The sequence below is a fragment of the Montipora foliosa genome, chromosome 13 (assembly GCF_036669935.1).
Source record: "Montipora foliosa isolate CH-2021 chromosome 13, ASM3666993v2, whole genome shotgun sequence".
Classification (NCBI taxonomy): domain Eukaryota; kingdom Metazoa; phylum Cnidaria; class Anthozoa; order Scleractinia; family Acroporidae; genus Montipora; species Montipora foliosa.
In genome coordinates this window covers 3876918-3896917 of record NC_090881.1, presented here as the reverse complement: position 1 = coordinate 3896917, position 20000 = coordinate 3876918, and the positions used below count along the sequence as shown (strand labels likewise).

Below are 20000 nucleotides of genomic sequence, written 5' to 3'. Positions count from 1 at the left end.
AGAACTAATATCCATAGCAATTCGAGCTTTAACTCGCTGTGCCGAAAAAAGATGAAGTAACCCTCGGAAATGATCAACATGCTCGATGCCAACGTTACGCGATTCCCTTTTATTTTCTTCAATCTTTCTGGGTTTCGTATTTAACTAGCAACCACATCTCCTCTCAGGGGGGCTATTTACGTTGTATCGTTTCTATGGAATCGATGCGTTAAACGAGGAAACATTGTTGCGGAAGCAAATGTTTCCCAGTTTGCGACCCCAGGAAACATTTATTGTGGAAGCAAGATTTGCTTCCCGGGAAGCAAAACTGTTTGTGAATTTATTTAGAAAAATTTTGCTTCTTCAGCAAATGTTTCCTCGTTTGCGCGCCGAGGAAAGATTTCGGGAAACAATGTTTCCGTACACAACGTTTCCTAGGTTTTCGGGAGCCTTCAGACGATTATAGTGAATCAAACAGATCACACTTACTTACAGAGTCTACTCAAGAGCAACGTATATAATTTCACTCAGTCACATGAATCATAGTATACTTGGCGCTTATTAAAACCATATGCTCGTATCCTCAATGTGTCGCTTTCTTTCTTTCCTCAAGTCGCCATGTTGGATTATAATGAGTAGGCCTTTTTCGATCTATTCAAATTCAGCCGGAAAGAGAGGTCTAGAGGATAATGACAAAGGAAAGTGGATGATATGTAAATATTTTTCACATTCATTCCAACGTGTTCCTATCGTTTTTGTCCTCACTGCCTCAAGAAGAAGCTGAACATTTGATATTTCGAAAATGGCCTGTTAGAAGAAGTGATACATGACTGAAATAGCCTGCCTCAGAGCCATATAAGTTAAACTTGCTTCTACCAAGTATCAAATGCATGGAAAACAGATTTCCAGTAAAGCATCGTGTAGGAAAGTTAGCTCATTCCTCAATAAGAATTAATAAGAACTAAACACAATGCTAATAATACTCCCTCTCTTGCCTTCTACTCATAATTAGGTGGCTAATCGCTTATGGAAGAGTCAGTTGATTGTCGCATTTTCTGCGTCTTACCTTGTCTCTTCAGGTATTCGGCCACCAAAGCAGCTGCGTGGATGTAGCAGTGAGCAGTCTGCAACAACAAAACCACAATAACCTGAATTTTCTAAGAAACGTTCTCAAAGACAATAGACAAAGTTCTCAAACAACACAGGAGCAGCCTATGAATATAAAGTGACATAAATGGTTTTAAGAGGGAAAGACCAACCAAAAAGACAATCACTAATCTTTTACCCAAACCTCCTAACTCCGAGTAGTAAATAGGCCATTTTCAAAATATCAAATATTCAAATTGATAGGCATGTGACGATGGAGTTCTGAAAAAAATTAGTGTACTTTAATAGTCACACGAAAAAGTAGAACTAATATCCATAGCAATTCGAACTTTAACTTGCTGTGCCGAAAAAGATGAAGTAACCCTCGGAAATGATCAACATGCTCGATGCCAACGTTACGCGATTCCCTTTTATTTTCTTCAATCTTTATGGGTTTCGTATTTTACTAGCAACCACATCTCCTCTCAGGGGGGCTATTTACCTTGTATCGTTTCTATAGAAACGATGCGTTAAACGAGGAAACATTAGGGCCGTTTATACGAGAGAAAATAAGCGGCGGCTTACTCTGGCCGCGGCTTACGTAAGACGCGAACATTCCGTATAAATGGTACAAAATCTACCTTCACGGCTTTCCGCGGCTGGGAGTTTATACTCGTATAAATAGTTCCTTCCGCGTATTATGTACGCCGCGGCCAGAGTAAGCCGCGGCTTATTTTCTCTCGTATAAACGGCCCCATTGTTGCGGAAGCAAATGTTTCCCAGTTTGCGACCCCAGGAAACATTTGTTGTGGAAGCAAGATTTGCTTCCCGAGAAGCAAAACTGTTTGTGAATTTATTCAGAAAAATTTTGCTTCTTCAGCAAATGTTTCCTCGTTTGCGCGCTGAGGAAAAATTTCGGGAAACAATGTTTCCGTACACAACGTTTCCTAGGTTTTCGGGAGCCTTTAGACGATTTTAGTGAATCAAACAGATCACACTTACTTACAGAGTCTACTCAAGAGCAAAGTATATAATTTCACTCAGTCACATGAATCATAATATACTTGGCGCTTATTACAACCATATGCTCGTATCCTCAATGTGTCGCCTTCTTTCTTTCGTCAAGTCGCCATGTTGGATTATAATGATTAGGCCTTTTTCGATCTATTCAAATTCAGCCGGAAAGAGAGGTCTAGAGGACAATGACAAAGGAAAGTGGATGATATGTAAATATTTTTCACATTCATTCCAACGTGTTCCTATCGTTTTTGTCCTCACTGCCTCAAGAAGAAGCTGAACATTTGATATTTCGAAAATGGCCTATTAGAAGAAGTGTTACATGACTGAAATAGCCTGCCTCAGAGCCATATAAGTTAAACTTGCTTCTACCAAGTATCAAATGCATGGAAAACAGATTTCCAGTAAAGCATCGTGTAGGAAAGTTAGCTCATTCCTCAATAAGAATTAATAAGAACTAAACACAATGCTAATAATACTCCCTCTCTTGCCGTCTACTCACAGGCAAACAATTAGGTGGCTAATCGCTTATGGAAGAGTCAGTTGATTGTCGCATTTTCTGCGTCTTACCTTGTCTCTTCAGGTATTCGGCCACCAAAGCCGCTGCGTGGATGTAGCAGTGAGCAGTCTGCAACAACAAAACCACAATAAACTGAATTTCCTAAGAAACGTTCTCAAAGACAATAGACAAAGTTCTCAAACAACACAGGAGCAGCCTATGAATATAAAGTGACATAAATGGTTTTAAGAGGGAAAGACCAACCAAAAAGACAATCACTAATCTTTTACCCAAACCTCCTAACTCCGAGTAGTAAATAGGCCATTTTCAAAATATCAAATATTCAAATTGATAGTGAAACAGTGAGTACAAAAACAATAGAAACACATTGGAATGAAGGTAAAAAAATATCTACATATCACCCACTTTCCTTTTTCTTTGTCCTCTAAACCTCTCTTTCACCCTGAATTTTAATCTATCGAAAAGGTTCATTAAGAAGTTTCAGAGTCACGTGAAGAAACAAAGCGGAATTACCTCGGAGAAATTCTCATGACCCTCGTGAACAGCAGCCATGTGCTCTAACCACGTCTCTCGCAATTCCGGAGTACTAGAGTAAGACTTGGCCAAACTGTACTGAAGATCCACTAACATCTCAGGGACATCATCGTATTCCTAGAAGGCACAGTCAATAACTGTGTTTTAATTGGTTTACACAACATAAAAGAAGTTTTACGAAAGACGAATCTGAATTTTTTATTTTTATTTTTAAGATAAGACCCTGACGGTTCATAACGAATGACTTGGCTATTCAAATGAGGTTTTCTCGGTGAGAGACGGCTGCTACCTCGGGTTACACACACAATAAGGTAACCTAACAACTGTTTTAACTCTTTAAATAATTATGAAAAATGAGGGACATTTGTCCAAGAACCAACCTGTTAAAAGCGGAATATTAAGACCAAATTTCGAAAGATTTGAAAAAAATAAAAACAGAAAGCACGAAAGATTAGGACGAACCTTCCACCTGATTTCCTCAGATGGAAACCCCTTACTAATTTAAATAGAAGAAACTTCTCTCTAAAGACAGACTTCGCCACTGAAGAATTCAGGATTGACGACACTATATAAGAAACTAACTGTTTACAAATTTTCATATTCTATAACTCACAACACCTTTTCCATAAACAAAGCTAAAATACACTTACTTCTTAATTAAATTCGACAAAACAAAAAATTCCTTTAAGTTGCCAAATTTGCAAGAAAGGACAAATTACCAGAAACAAAGCTTTGCGGGAACTAGCTGGACTCAGCAGACACGGAGAAGTTACAACTGGAAGAACAGTTAGCTGATGAGCTGCAAGCTCCTCAATCGCATGAAGCCCCAACTTCTTCTTCTTGTCCCTAACTGCCCATGTTTATTCCACACCTCGTTTACAATGTCCTCGTAAGAAAGTGTTGGCAAAACCATTCTCGAATTCAGTTTTGGTTTGGTAATGTCTGACTTTTACCACGGCAGAGGCGTCACAAATTTATACTAATCCAAATCCAAGCTTGTTTGCCTTAGTTGTTTTGTCTCAGAAATGCCAAGGGAATCAGATTTCGTTTAAGATTTGAAACACCACGTTGTCACGTAGGCCACGCAAGAGATACGTTCTGTTGATAACACATAACAGGAAGGACTGCACGGTAACATCACACGTACTTTTCCCCTCTCTTGTCACATAAATATTGGGGCTTCCACGAGATGATAATGAAGATATCGATATCAAAGCCGCGATACGATGCAGTCTCTAAATCGACCCCGCGATACAATAACAAATATCGAGCATTTGTGAGATCGACAACCCGAGGTACCAAAGAGGAAGACCTGCAGCAATGATTTTATTTTTCATTTTCTTAACATTATAAATGGTTCAAAAAGAGCTAAATAAACTATGCTTGTGCGAGAATTACAAAAAATGTCGAAAAGGGATACATCATTCTATCATGCAATTTCAATATCTTGTTCCAATATTGCCATTCGTATCGAGAGAACAAATACCGTGATTCGCCGATACATAGTTGATTCAAAGCAATTGCATTAAATATCCTGACCATGTGATATTTGTCGCGATAAACGGCGGTCAATCAGTAAAAAATCTACGATAAAAATAACACCAGAAATCGCAAAGGTAAAACTTTAATTTGATTTTTTTTTTACTGCACACAGTGATTGATTTCACCCGCTGGGCTGGTGTATGGTTAGTAATGATCTTTTCACGCCCTTACCGTTAATTTCTTCTCATTTTCCGCACGTACATTAGAACGTTGCACAAAAAGACAAGCACGGATAGATACTAACTTGCTATCCGGTCCCTCGATGCGCTTAGTTTTTGTACACCTTTTTGTTAATGAAAATTAATTGCAGAAATCTTAGAGCTTTGCAAGGAGGCGTCTTTTTAAGCTCTGAAATTACCTTAAGGCAGTTTTTGCAATTGGGAAAAAATTGAGAAAAATAATGGTATTTAAATTAAAACACTATATCAGAGTAAAAGTACGCGTCTTTTTTCTGCGATAAAGTCGCAAAAACGTAGCAATCTGAGCGAACAAGTTCTCGAATTTAATCGTCGATGAATAAAAACGGAAAGTGTAGCCTTTAACATAAATAGAAAAATCAAAGCAAAACCAAATCAATCAGACTAAAATTCATATAATGTGTTTACCAAGTTTCAAAATTGAACATTTGAACGCTTGGGAAGATCCTCAAAATTCAAAGGGTAGTTGGAGAACACTGAAAAATTCTCCGGCGTATTTCACGTGCATAACGTTTAACTTTCTATCTTCAAAGGAAAACATTTCAGTCAATTCATGAACTTTGCAGCTGTTATGTTGTCTCTGGTCTTAAAAGCATGTTGAAAGATCGATTTTTCTGAATACTCAGACGGTAGTTTCACGAATCGCTTTTGGAGATTTCGAGAAACAGGTACCTATGTGACACATGCAGGATCACGCTGTTGTTGTACTTAAGTAAGGAACTACATTTTTCGGTTGATAGACCATTCAGACATCACAATCTTTACTCTCTTGCCAATGTAATGTAACTAAACTATCGGAAGATGGTTTAGAGGGAAGATCTTTGTAGATAGTATAAAATTCAAAACCTTGGGCGATATTTGCAAATTACCCCGCGGCAACAAACCAACATCGACTTTAACATAAGTACTTTAACCTTTATTTTCCTATATTCGATTTATAATTTTAGACACAGCTTTCGTTCTTATGGCATGAAAGGCGACACAAACCAGATTCATCCATCCACTGATATCACAAAAAAAAAAAAAAAACCGCCGGACCAAGGTAAAAATGACGAAAGCTTATGCAACCTGTTTGAATAAAATACAAAACCACAAAAAACCCCAAAAGGTGAGCAAAATCACCGATGAACGCGAATAACAATTTCACACGCCACGGTTCTCTGGGAGAAAGGAAATCGCATCATCACTTCCACTCCTCAATGGATATTTAGGAAACCTTACAATGACACAAAATTACACATAATATCCGCCGATGTTAGTTGCTGAAAATACAACTCACCCCACCCGTCCACCCTCCTGTTGTCTCCCTTCTTTTTGTAGTTAACTCGAGAGGAAAAACTTTCCCTATACCGTAATACCAATGAGACAGAAAAAGAAGAACTGTTTATCCTTGGTCCTACGATACGAAGAGTTCAGATTCATCCATGTTTTGTTGCGTTTCCGGTTATCAAGGGGCAAAAGGGCTGAAGTAAATGACCAGTCTTCAGGTACAATGTACTACTAATAAGTCAACTCCACCCATCCCACAGCCTCCACAAAACATCGTCCACACCAAATTTGCCTGCCTGCCTCCCCAAGTAAAATGATCACGTGGTACGAATAAGGGCCTTGCACTGAATGAGCAAGACGGACAGCAGCTCACCTTCATCTGTGAAGTCGCTTGCAAAACAGTGTGGATCTTCTTCGTTAGATCTTTAACTTCAGAGGTAAACGCTGTATGCTGAAAGTGAAGATAGAAATTCCGAAAACATCAGCAAAGTGAAATGGCAATGTTCCGCGGAATCGCGCAGCTTTGTGAGAACTTCCCAATGGACATACATAGGTATAGAATGAAGACTAATTTACAATAATCTACATTTGATGCTAACTCCAGTGCAGCTGAGAGGATTAAAAATTGGTTCATTGAAACAGAGGATAACTGTTCTTTAGTAAGCGTTAAAATTCCCTGCTAGTAGAGGTCTCTTTTCCTTTTGCGTTCGCTGGGCTGACGAGTACTGGAAAAGACACCTCTGCCATTGGTCGAAACTCACTGTGTTGAGCATGCACGGCGGTTACTTAGCGACCTTACCCTCACGTGATACTTCATGTTGTGTGGGCTCACTCAACAACAGCGGAATTACTATAAAGGAATGCGCAGGATGGACGGCGGTTGGATCAAAATGAATGTCGATCCACGGCAGAGGTCTCTTTTCCCGTACTCGTCTGCAGCCCAGCGAACGCAAAAAGAAAAGATAAATGCTAGCAGGGACGTATTACATGATCTTGGTCTTACAACTCAAAAGAAAGAGAGAGAAAAAGAAACAAAAAGAAAAACAATACCTTCATGCCTTTATCTTCAGCAGCATAATTCTTCAACGCCTGGAGGCAGTTATTGACAGCTGTTCGGTTTAAACCACTAGCCATAAGCTTAGAGACTGCCACAATGACCTATCGATAAATAGAGACATAAAAAGCAGCTCTCAAGGCGTGACCACAAAGTACACAGGATGGCATAATTGAAGAACTGGTACATCATGATTTCGTCGTAACGCGCAAATGCACAGAGTTAAGGTGAAATGAAACTAAGTTGATAGTTAATCAGTCGGTTTATTAAGACATAATTATTTTCATGGCTCAATTTGACCGTCAGTGACTTTTGACAAGTACACATGTGATATTCCTTAACTATCTTTACAGGGCTAGTGCACATTTGTGTCATTCATATATAGTAAGCATGATCAAATCAAATCAAAAGACGTTATTTAACGGGGACACATATTTGCATCTTGTGTACTCTACCATACGGCCCAAGAACTACAAGAGCTCAGTGGACAGAAAGCCCAAATTCAACGAAAGTGTTTTCTTTATTTTTATTGCAGCGGAGCTCTACTGTGTCAGCACAGAAAACAGAAAACAAGTTTATTGAATTGATTGTTATGGGTACATCGATCTCAGCAATTTAACAAATGAAGCCACTTTGGCAGCTTGCCTTATTAGTCTCGGCATTCCTAAGTTGTAATAAAAGTATTGAATTTAAAAACTCAAACGAAAGACAATTTCGGCGAAAGATGCGAAAATATTGTACAAGAATAACTATGCCAGTGTAGAGAAGACACTGACTTGCCTCCTCCCCCACTCATGCTCTCTTCCATCTCCCCACCCCCCTACCCCGAAAACAAACTTAAATGTAATTGTAAATAAATAGATAAAAAGATAAATAGGATTGCAGACGATATTACGTCTCTTTTCAGTTAAATTTAATACAGCAGAGAAGCTCAACATTTCGTAAAATGCAGGTGCTACAAATCTTAGTACCCCAAGCGAAGTGTCTGAAAAAAAAAAGGTAAAAACAACAAAAGCATGCGAAAAAAATGTTCACAAGTTTGCATTTTTCAGCTGTATTTAATTAAAAAGCTGAAAAGAAAAACACTTCGAGTTGCAAGCTGTGAAAGTATTGCTTAAAATCCACTGAGCAGGGATAAAGGGGACACTCCCAGGTCAAACCCTCTCCCCCCAAAATAATCAAGAAATAATAAAATAACAAATAAAAAAGTCAACTAAAAGAAAAGCATAATGTCCTCTAGATTGTAGATCCTATTTGTGGAACCGAACTCCAAAGCAGACTATTCAAACATCACTGACACCAATGACAAAAATCACCTGCCTGCAATTCGGCAAATACAGACAGAGCTTTTTATCAAGATCACCCACGCGCGAATAAATGAATGATAAAGGAGAAAGATCTTTGGTCGTGACAAATGAGTGTGTAATTTCATTCAACACGAGAGGAATGATTCGGTTTAACAGGTGAAGCCGATTTTAAAGCGAACCAGCAAAAATTCATGCAAAGCGGGAAAAATTGGTTCCTAACCTATCTCGACTAAATTTTCAATTTGACTTTTTTTATTTCCCTGGGAGGACAAATGAATGCTCTCTAAAAATGCTAACAAAATGTTTCTTGTTCAATTGGTAAATAAACAACTCACATAAGTGTTCGCGTTTATTTGCAATTTCGCATTATAAGAGTTACATAAATCAAGACTTTGAGATAAAAACAGGAAAAGCTATAATAATACAGCCGTTTTAACTCTGGTAATCTGGAAGCAAAATAAGCCTTACAATTTACTTTTGCATTCAACATACTCCCAGCAAAAAATACTAATTACATAAGGGAACACATGAAAGGTGAAGAAGTTTGTTGACGGATCACTTCTCTCCCAGTAAAACAAGATTGCCTTTTTAATTTCTACTTTTTTGTATTCTAATATGATGACATGAGTACAGTGGTGCAATGCAAGGGATAACATCTCGATACTGAACTATTCTGTACATGCTCTGCTTCGGTTTGTCATCGACCGACCCTGGCAAAAACTTGGAATTTAATCTACGTGAAAGTGAAGATTGACTGGAGGAACATGCTTTTACTAGCCATTTGTTGTCCTTTTTTCAAAAAAAAAAAATGTAGCTTATTTATCTACTCCTTTTAATATTTGTTTATGTTGTCATGCCTTGTTTTACTGGATTTCCGATAAACGACTGCTCATAGTCTCTGATGGTCCATCGAATGAAGCCAAATGTTTAATCTATGAAAACGATTTGCTGCATACGACACGATTCAACGTGCGAATTTTAGTTCAACGATTGGTTCGCTTAACATCCAGAGCGTAAACTCTTAAATATCTTTCAAGAGTATTTAAAATAAACGGCTACTGAAGGCGTATTGAAACGCAAAGATTGCTCAAAATAACTTGCAAGTGAAGGTCACAACGCCTTGAAGTTCTTTTGCCTTCAAGAAAACCAGAAAAGACTTGAAAAGCCTCTTTAGAAATTCATATTATCCTATTGTAGCTAGTCGAAAAAGGCGGCTAAGAAATATCTAAACAAAGGAAACCGAACGACAGAGAACGCTATTATTTACAACATTCCCGAACCTTTACGACAATGAAATATTAAAGCAGCAAAAAGCAGCAATGTACACAAAGGATTGTGTAAGGCCTTTTAGCCGTGATCAGAACCGGAAAAAATGTCTGAATGGCAAACACTGCATAATATAAATGCAACTTAAAAATTACGCTGTGCATTCCACAAACCAGAAGAATACAATACAGCTTCGTTGGACATTCTAAAATAAGCGCAGAATATTGTACAATCGTACTTACTTGCCAATGGACTCGATCACAACCTTGTGCTCCAGAGAACTCAAAATTACTTCTCATCAGCAGATAAAGAAACGAACAGGCCTATGACGAACAAAGATCCCAGTAGTGAGCATTTTCTGAGGGGATGTATGTGTTTTGAAAAAACATATTTGATTGCGCTTAGCTGTGCCACGCATGACATTTACGACAGTTACAAAAATTAACAACACTTAATGATTTCAGGCGTTTTATCTACAATGAGTGCTAAAATATCACAAAAACTTAAATCCCAAAAGAAAAAAAAAACAATAAATCCGTAAATAACAGTCAGATTACGTTTCGTTGCCGTAAACCACGTTGTACGACTTCAACTGTCCGAAAAGATCAAAGAAAAAAAAGCGATGAAACGTCGCTAGAGCACCATGCAGTTGTGTAGGAACCGAATGTATTACAATGTTATTGCCTAAATGACACCTACCCTTTGAGGGGCATTATTAGTGAAATTATAGCTTGCTTAGAAAGGCTTGCATTGGTTGCTCACAGAAAAAATAAGGTGATGGAAAGTGACAAGTGTACAGCTCTTAAAATCTGAACACACCTGGTTCCGCAGACTTTTTAATTTCGAGTTGCAGCAACTCAGGATCTATTAAACGGAGAGAAAGACAGAAGGAATAGATATGGGGTCGATCAAGTCTAGACCATGACAAACCAGAACGAGAGCGAATGTATCGCTGTTTACATGAAAGATGCCATCAATATACGCTTTTAAAGATCATTTCCGAACTTAAGCCGTTCAGTCCATAAGTCGCTTATATCAGGAGCAAATGAAATGTGCCAATTTTCAGGAGTGTTGCATTGAAAAAGAAGAAAATAAACAAGGAATGGAAAGCTAAAACTCCGGCAGTGCTCACAGTAAAAGATTTCAAATACAATACATAAAAATAGAATTACTGTGCAGAGTACATTTAACAATTATTCCACCAGCGCGTGCTCGAAATCAGACAATAGAGGAAGCGATTAGTGGTCCATTTGATTAAAAGCATCGGCAAATCCTTATTTCTAAAGATAAAATGTTGTTTCCGATAAAACGTTAATCAAATATTTCAAAAAATTAGATGCACGCTATATTTAATAGGCGAATAAGCTTCATGAAGTATCCATAAACCACCTGCGACGGAAACCAGTATTAAAGTTAAAACTATTGGCCCGTTTATGGATTCGAACCAATCACCTGGCAGTATGACCACTTCTGATAAAAGTCCTCACACAGAAGTCAGAAGTGCAATAGACAATCTACTCGCGCCCAAGATTATGGACACCACCTGGAAGGCGCAAACCCGGTAGACCGAAGACCACTTGGCGGAGAAACATCATCTCTCAGCTTAAAAAATTAGATATCACCTGGGGCGAAGCGCAACACCTTGCACACAACCGACAAAAGTGGAGGTGATTGACACTGGCCTTATGTCCCACCGGGGACGAAGAGGCCTAAGTAACTAAGTCTACGAATACAGACAATTAACATAAAATAGTGTCCCTATACTCTGTTCACGAAGGAGAGATTAACAGCTGCATTTAACCCAACCTTAATGTAACGCTAACCGAAATACTTCCCTCATCGTTTGAAACAAGTAGCAAAATGGCTTGGACTCACGTTAACAGTACTTGACGAGTTAGGGGATATTTACATGAGACCGGCATGAATTCGTATCGGCCTTCATACACTTCTTCTTATGCGTTTACATGAGACAGACCTGACCTCGTCTCGGTTGCGGTCTGAGTTCGTACCGATCTCATATAAATTACAACAAATCTCAGACGGGGTCGAGGAATTTCAAGCCAGGTATGCTTTCGGGTCCGCCATATATATATTTATTGGACAAAAGATATCATTTTGTCCCGAAACCAGGCACCAAGCATTTCGTCCCGGTTTCATGTAAACGGCTGCAAAAATTTCATACCGGTCTGAGTTCGTTCGGTCTCATGTAAATAACACCTTAGATACTATATGAGAATTGGTCGCGCCTCTAATTGCGTGCATTTCTGGACATAGGTGACTTTAATGTGACTTTTCCCTGGTGGAACATCTCAGCCAGTCCACTTGGTGTCAGAAAAAAGCTAATTCTGACGAGTTAAGACTGGACTATTTTCAAGGAGCAAGGTGTTTATCGAACAAAACTCTGAAAAGAGTGTTATCTCTAGCCTGCTTCAATTAACTTCTTATACTAAAAAAAGATAAAAATACAAATGAAGTTGTGGGCTTCTTCAAGTTCAAGAAGTTTTTGCTTGGCAGAGAATGGAGGGACGGGAGCGAAAGGAGGGGGGGGGGGGTGGGGAGAGGAAGGGGGTTATAACCGAAAAGAAAAGAAACCCAAACTGACGAAGTCGGCAAAAACCGTGTTGTTGAGCCATACATGTTCAACGGCTTGGAGTGGGCTTATCGCTTATCGTCAAAGAAACTTCTGGCTGAACTTCTGTTTACAGGAAGATGGGCTACAAAGCAAGAAAATCCAGAAAGCTCCTCGCCAGAGTGACAAAATTCCGTGCCTCCTTGAACAGGGAATAGTCTTCCTTTTTTCAAAATAAAGGAAAATTCTACGTACCTCGCGACAAAGATCCCCACAGTAACTCGCACTTCCCCTGTATAAAGCGGCTGGAAACTGTGGGTAAGGTAATGAAAGAGTGATGGAGAATGTCAAAGACAGAAATATCACAAAGAGAAGGCAAATCCCCATTATCGAGCAAGCGGCTCCGCTTATTTCCCTTCCGTTAATAGTCAAGCAACCGCAACTTTCACTGCAATTCCGAGGAATCTGACCTACAAGCACTACGCGCCGAACTTTGAATGCACTTTGGCTTCCATCAATCAAATTTCCGAACATAGCCTCGAAGATCGACTCCGCCTTCGGAAAGTGAACAGGATTTTTTGTTTAGTTCCCAGCTCCAATTACCATTTAGAGGTTCTTCAGTAAGAAGATTGGTACAGATTCCGTCACTTTTCATCGGCGTCGAGTTCGAATGTACGAATGAACCGTGGGAAAGATGGTGATTGGTAGGTTACGTCACGCATCAATTGATTTCGGCGTCAACTCTCGGCTTGGCGTCGGAAGTTTGATTGATGGAAGCCAAACCGAAGTTTGGCCGTGCCATCCCGAAGAATTATGAAAATTGCAGTGGGTCTTTTGTCCTCTCCGTTACTTCTCCTTAAGTATATTTTCTTGGCAGACCTGTTTTGTTACACACCCAGAACGAGTAAAAGATAATAACAGAAATGCAGACACAATAATCGTGTTTTTTCCCCTCCCACAATGCTGATGCTAACACATTGCAACCACCTTGACGATCCTTGATGGTCGGAAGAAATTTGAGTGCAGCTTTAAAGGTAACCTTTACGGCTAAAATGAATACATGGGTGAAAGTGACTTGAAAGTGATTCAATGGCGACGTTCCACTCAACCACTTCCTGTTAAGATTGCACCAAATTGCCCGCAAATTGGCAAGCTAATTCGAGAAGGCTGAAAATCACACGTACTGCGCTGCGACAAACCGAACTAACGAGAAATCGTCACAATTATTCCAGATGGCGTCTCCGCGAAATATTGAAAACAGAAATACCGTAAGCGATTATGATATTTATTTACTTGGTTGCAAATGCATTCTTCGAAAAAAAAGGGTAAATAAATTTGATTGTAAACATTATTTAAAGAGGTTTCAAGGCACTTTTTGACTGGTTCCATGTAATATTAATCACACCTGGAAAATAATGAAAGATTTGATCTTCAACCAATAAATGTGATCATTGAAAGTGTGGCCGTTCTTTTGTTCTCCAGCCGCTTATTATGCAACTGAGAGGGGATATTTTTTCAAGGATACCCTAGCAACTAACACTGGGTTCATATCGTTCTAATGGAAATACAAATGATCAAAAGTTGGAGTTCTATAACCATCACATAAGACTTAAAATGAGCCACGATTTCAACAAATGGTTATGTACAGAGAGAAATGAAACTAGACAGGACTGAAACTACCACGCAACCTTGATCGGCACTTGGCCACGCTACTTATAACAGTGTATACTGACCTTGTTGATGTAAGATCTCAAGCTTGCAAATACATGTCTCATCATGAATTCTGATTGGGGAATCTGAAGGAAGCTCTACAGTACACTAAACACCTGATAAGGAATAATAATAATAATAATAATAATAATAATAATAATAATAATAATAATAATAATAATAATAATAATAATAATAATAATAATAGTAATAATACTACTACTACATGAGAAATGAAATGATGGTAGAACCAACTGGGATCTCGGAAAAAATCCGAGCCCCAGATGGGATTCGAACCCACGACCCTCCGTGATCTAGTCGGATGCTCTAACCACTGAGCTACTGGAAACTCTATAGCAAGCAAGGGTGAAATGTGGGTATTGACTGGAGCTGCATCACGCAGCTACAGAGTCAAATGACTGACAGCATAGCTCATAACTGCATCGCGCAGTCACCTTAAAGCATATCTGAGATGCGGTTGGCCGCATCTCAGATACGGCTCAGATGCGGTTGGCCGCATCTCAGATATGCTTTAAGGTGACTGTGCGATGTAGTTATGAGCTATGCTGTCAATCATTTGACTCTGTAGCTGCGTGATGCAGCTCGAGTCAATACCCACATTTCACCCTTGCTCGCCATAGAGTCTCCAGTAGCTCAGTGGTTAGAGCATCCGACTAGATCACGGAGGGTCGTGGGTTCGAATCCCATCTGGGGCTCGGATTTTTTCCGAGATCCCAGTTGGTTCTACCATCATTTCATTTCTCATGTGTTTATATCATTCTCACAATAATAATAATAATAATAATAATAATAATAATAATAATAATAATAATAATAATAATACTACTACATGAGAAATGAAATGATGGTAGAACCAACTGGGATCTCGGAAAAAGTAAGAAGTAATTCATTCCGGGATCTTTAACCCAACCAAAACACAAGCTACCCGAATTTCCAGCACTATGGGCCTTACATGATTTTATGAAAGATTTCAGGAGACGATTCAGGGGAACGAGTTAGTAACTAAACATACCTTCTTCATCAAAATATTGTCACCCTCATCTTGCTCCAGCTGGAACTAAAGCAGACAACAAGGCCGTCAATTTATGTATTCTTGGCTAGCACTCACGTGATTAGCAGGCCATGTGGTGTACAAAACAAATGCAAAATGTCGCTCGCGTTTTGCATAATACTAATGTTCAGTACACAAACATGGCCATAAGTTACAAAATGCATGAAAAAGTTCATGCGATTTTTCCATCGCTTTTTTTCCATAGCAACTTCCACTCTATAACCTATTTATGCAGCAAGGTTCCTATAAGGGTCTCGCCCAAGGTTTACGTTTTGGCGAGCGAAGCGACATCCCAGTGGAGAGCTAAATAAATATTAACAAATATTAATAAAGCCAATTAACTGCTTAATGAATCTTGCAGGAGACCCCAACGATGGGCTTACTCAGTAGCAGGTTATGAACTGTAAAATTTGGGATTGGTGTTTACGGGAAACAAATGATGCATATAATACTACCCAAATAAACAAAGCGGGGTGTGAAACCTGGGACTTCCTGGTTCCACGTCCTGAACACTCGAATCAGTTGGTCACGTTGCCTTGGCAGTAAGGAACTTAAGCAGGAGACGTCTTTAAGCCACAGATAGACACCGGAAGTAACCATTTCTGTGCCTATCAGTTTTTTCAACTAATCATCTCTAATACAGAAAAACATACTTAGCAATATAAAAGTGGTAGAGTCAATACAAAAATTAAAAATGAGAAAGGGGCTTACCGTTTTAAGCCCCCAAATACGACTGACATTCGTTCTTTCACTTACCTTAAAATGACCGCAAAAGAGTTCAATCGTATCTAAAACAATCAGACCAACTTCGTTCGCCAGATTACCCTCCAACAGGACTCTAGTTTGAATGTCCATATTCAAGCCTAAAGAAGACAAAGAAGGCAAAGTGTGTTACCCAGAGAAAGAATGCTATGATTTAAAACAAGTCGATTCAGCATAACTACAAACTTTATTCATCAGGAAATCGTCAGAGCCTAAAAATCTTCCAAGGTGTTTGAATCTTGCGGATCGAGTTCCCCATTCACATGTTATGTAATGTTGCGTTATAATCTTTCTATATTAGGTGGACTCGAAAGCCTTGTTGGAGAGCACAACGTTTTGCGCAACTGTGGCGAGTTGCACTTGTCACGTTTAATTTGATTGGTTGCATAACTCATTGTACAATAATAAAACGATAACTAGTGATCCAGAATCCGATGCAAGATGGTACCTGTGTCCCCGTTCCTCGTGATTCCCTTTCTCACCAACAGTTTTGTGAGTTACACTTCTGGTGCCCGTTGCTCGAAGCCTGGTTAGCGCTAACTGTTGCTTAAGAGGTATCAAAACCTATAGGTTTCCATGGGATTTAACGCTGGTTAGCGCTAACATGCTTCCAGCAACCCTGGCCTTGTGGCTACAAATGTTATGGAAAAGACCGATATAAGGAAAGAAACCTAACGGTTGTCAACCACCAGTAGTAATTCACTTCCAAACGAAGTTTTCAAGCGTTTGTGCCTAGCGGTGGTCACCTGGATTACTCTAGGATTTTTCTTGTTGTGAACTGGCTTCCCGTTCTTAAAAGAAATTCAAGCGAGCCCAAATTATTCTGTAAACTAGGCTACCCAGTTCTCAATGAAAAAAAAAACAGAAACCAAACAAACAAAAGATTGCCTAGAGTCATGAGCTCTGTGTGAGGACAAGAAACCGAGAAAATACGGTGGCATTCAAATCTGACGTTTGCGGATCACCTTCGAAGCGGCCCGTGATATAAAATACCTCATAAAATACCTCATAGCAGCTAATTTTTACCTCCACTGCTTGCCGCTCTCGAGTGACGGGTCTTTCCCTGGTTGGACACACCCCCTTGGTATTTCTGTTCAAGGAACTGTTTGGTTGTTTCGCTGTTTGTGCTGCAACACAGTGTGTAAGTGGAAAAAGAATCAGAAAGGAAGTCACCATGAAAAGAAAACCAAAAAAATGAAAGGTATATGATTCAGTGATGATGATTGGACTTTGGTGTCGGGTTATCAGATATGTCCAGAAATGCACCAACGTAGACGCAAACGTATTTCACTAAGCGTCACATAGCTCTTCTCCCCAACTTCAACACAACTTATGTCTCGGGTTATAAGGTTGACGCAAAAAGGCAAACCGGTGAACCAAGGCAATGGTGAAAAGACATTTACGAAAGACGTTTGCATTTAGTGTTATGACTGAATTACAATGTATCAGAGATTTAACAAACGCTTAAACTGTCAGAATATATAATTACACTGACGTAATGGAATTAACACGTTGTTTTAACTTGGGTGTTCTTGAAAATTAGTTGCCACATATTTAAGAAGTCCAATCTTAAAAGAGGCAAAATACGGCAAGTATTTTACTTGTTAAACTTTAAAGATTGTAAGGTCAATGAAAATTTATCTTCAAAATACCTGGCCTCTTTCAACAGATTAAGGTCGTTATCATTTATAAAGTTACACCAGGAAACACAACTTGCAAATTAATGAGAAAAGAGTACGACCCGTATTCATACTTTGCATTGTGCAATGGACGCCATAACGCTTTGAGGAAATCAAATTCCCTGTTAAAGCACAAAATGCACGAGGTTAATAGGAGATTACCACAAAGTGGATGTACGCAAAGGTATTAGACGTTTGAAGTTCATTAGACGTGTTTAGATTAACGTAGCATTGCGTTTCTGAACATTTAGCACAGACCAAGGCCCGTTTTAAACGTCGCATTTCACATGTGCCGACTCTAATGCAAATGAGAAAAATCTATTGTTTTTTGAGCATTAGATTCGGCACATGTGAAATGCGACGTTTAAAACGGGCCTAAGGACTGGGTGATTTTGGCGACCTTTAATTAATTAATTAATTAATTAATTAATTAATTAATTAATTGAGGATTGTTCAATCTGGGTCATTTACTGAAGCAAATAAACTGCATCACATACACCTTTTTCCAAAATGGCCGTCGTTTAAATATTTTGTTTTTATTCAAATTAGCCCATAATGCCTCGTTCTTAAGCTTAAAATTCAAAAGAATATTTTGCCTTGAACGAGACATCAAGGTCTAATTTGAATAAAACTAAAGAATATCTAAAAGACGGCCTTTTTGAAAAAGGTGTATAGGCCCCGTTTTATAGGGAACAATGTGGATCAATCGCCCACCGGAGCTACCCTTGGTGAGCCACTTTATTCTTTATTGCTTGCAACATGGCGAACTATATATGACAAACAAAAACTCAGCTCGATTCATTTTTTTTTCTTTTCTCGCCATTTTAACACTTTGGATCAACTTGGTCACTAAGGTAAGGGCAAAGTGAACTAGCTGCTGAAATTAACTCGCCACAAACGATAATCAAGGGTAAATTGACTCAAGGGATATGGATCTATGGTTAGCTGAAATTAGGCAATGGGATCAGTCTTAAGTCTGTAAAGTGTAAATCGTTGGAAAAGGTGTTTCTGTTTATGTCTTGGGAAGCTCTTCTGACAATGGAGTGATAACCCAGAAGCCATCGAGTTCACCGTTTCAGTCATGGAAAGGTAAAGCAAGAAGGACAGTGTGCGATTAAGCGTGAAGTTACTTGATTCATTTGCTGTTTGTAGTGGTATACAACAATAGGTTTTGAGAAGTCAGTACACGAATACAAGAAATTTTAGTTTCAACGCAATTTTTTGTCATGTTTCACTATGGTATACTTTTTTTTATGATTTACTTTGTTTTTCTAAAGAACGCCTTATAATTATGAGCTTTAAAAAATAAAATAGACCCGTGAAAATGATGTAAAAGTGGCCTGGTGCAGTTCGCAGCACAATAGGTTAATGCATTTATTTCTCCGGATACAGCCACTCTTTCGTACCCAGATTAAAAACCTTTGGCTGGTTTCGGAGCAAAAGGTTGGTGAATTTCGGATTTCCAGCTCTTCTAAGCAATCCCAGAAGCCTGAAACACTAGTGCTTCGCAACGGTTGGAAAATACGCTACTACGACTTGGCGCGTTTAGAAAAAGAAAGAACGGCCAGAAGGCCTCGATGGAGGGTGGGTGTTTAACATCTAGTGTTATCTCACCTCTGAGCAGTGATTTTCTCTTTGCCTTGATATCTGAAGCGCTTCAAAGCTAGTCTAAAGCAAACAAACGACAACCACCATCAGTATGAAACTATAGCTCACGCCGTCTTGGTAATAGTGCAGTGAGCCAGTCGCATCAACAATTTTGGACAAAGCTCTTGGGACAAAATCCGGCTTCAACATCATTTGACATTCGCTCCCAAACAATATCTATTGAATTAAGAGGAGGGGCATTGTAGGGAGATTCTAATCTTTTATCACAAACTGTGGAATAAGAATTTTATAGTGGCGTGTCACATTTTCCCGATGAGTTTTGTCCAAGACTGTAGTTCAAGAACCCAGAAGCACATCTCACCGTGCACACAAAAATCTCTGATGGTTTAAAGTGCCCCTGTAATTAAAACATCACTTCCTGTTTTTCTTCAGATTTTGAAAAGGTGTTTGCTTAACATCTGATTGGCAAAATTTGATGATCCAGGGAAAAGTGACGTCAAAGGTTCACTAGCTTAAAATTTCAGCGAGTGAATGCAACTTATTATATATGCAAAACGCGAGTTTAAAAGTCTGAAAGCCCAAAACTCCCTCCTCATATTTCTTCCATGACAATACACACCAAGACGCACTGAAGCAAAGGATAATTTTAAGCAATCAAAAAGTGTAACTTACTCTAACAAATCAAAAACATCAATTATGGCTGCAAACTTGGCGTAGTTCTTATCCTGCTGCACAAGGTACAACACTGTAGGATGCCAATGGGGACGCTTAAGAGAAGAAGAGAGAATCTGCAGCCACCAGTCGAGGATTACACCTGATGGAAAAGATA

The 20000-nt window shown here is 39.1% G+C and overlaps 1 pseudogene; it reads right to left on the bottom strand.

The window, feature by feature from the left end:
• LOC137983859 (dedicator of cytokinesis protein 9-like) overlaps window positions 1-20000 on the bottom strand; it is a 66164-nt pseudogene that overhangs the window by 25407 nt on the left and 20757 nt on the right.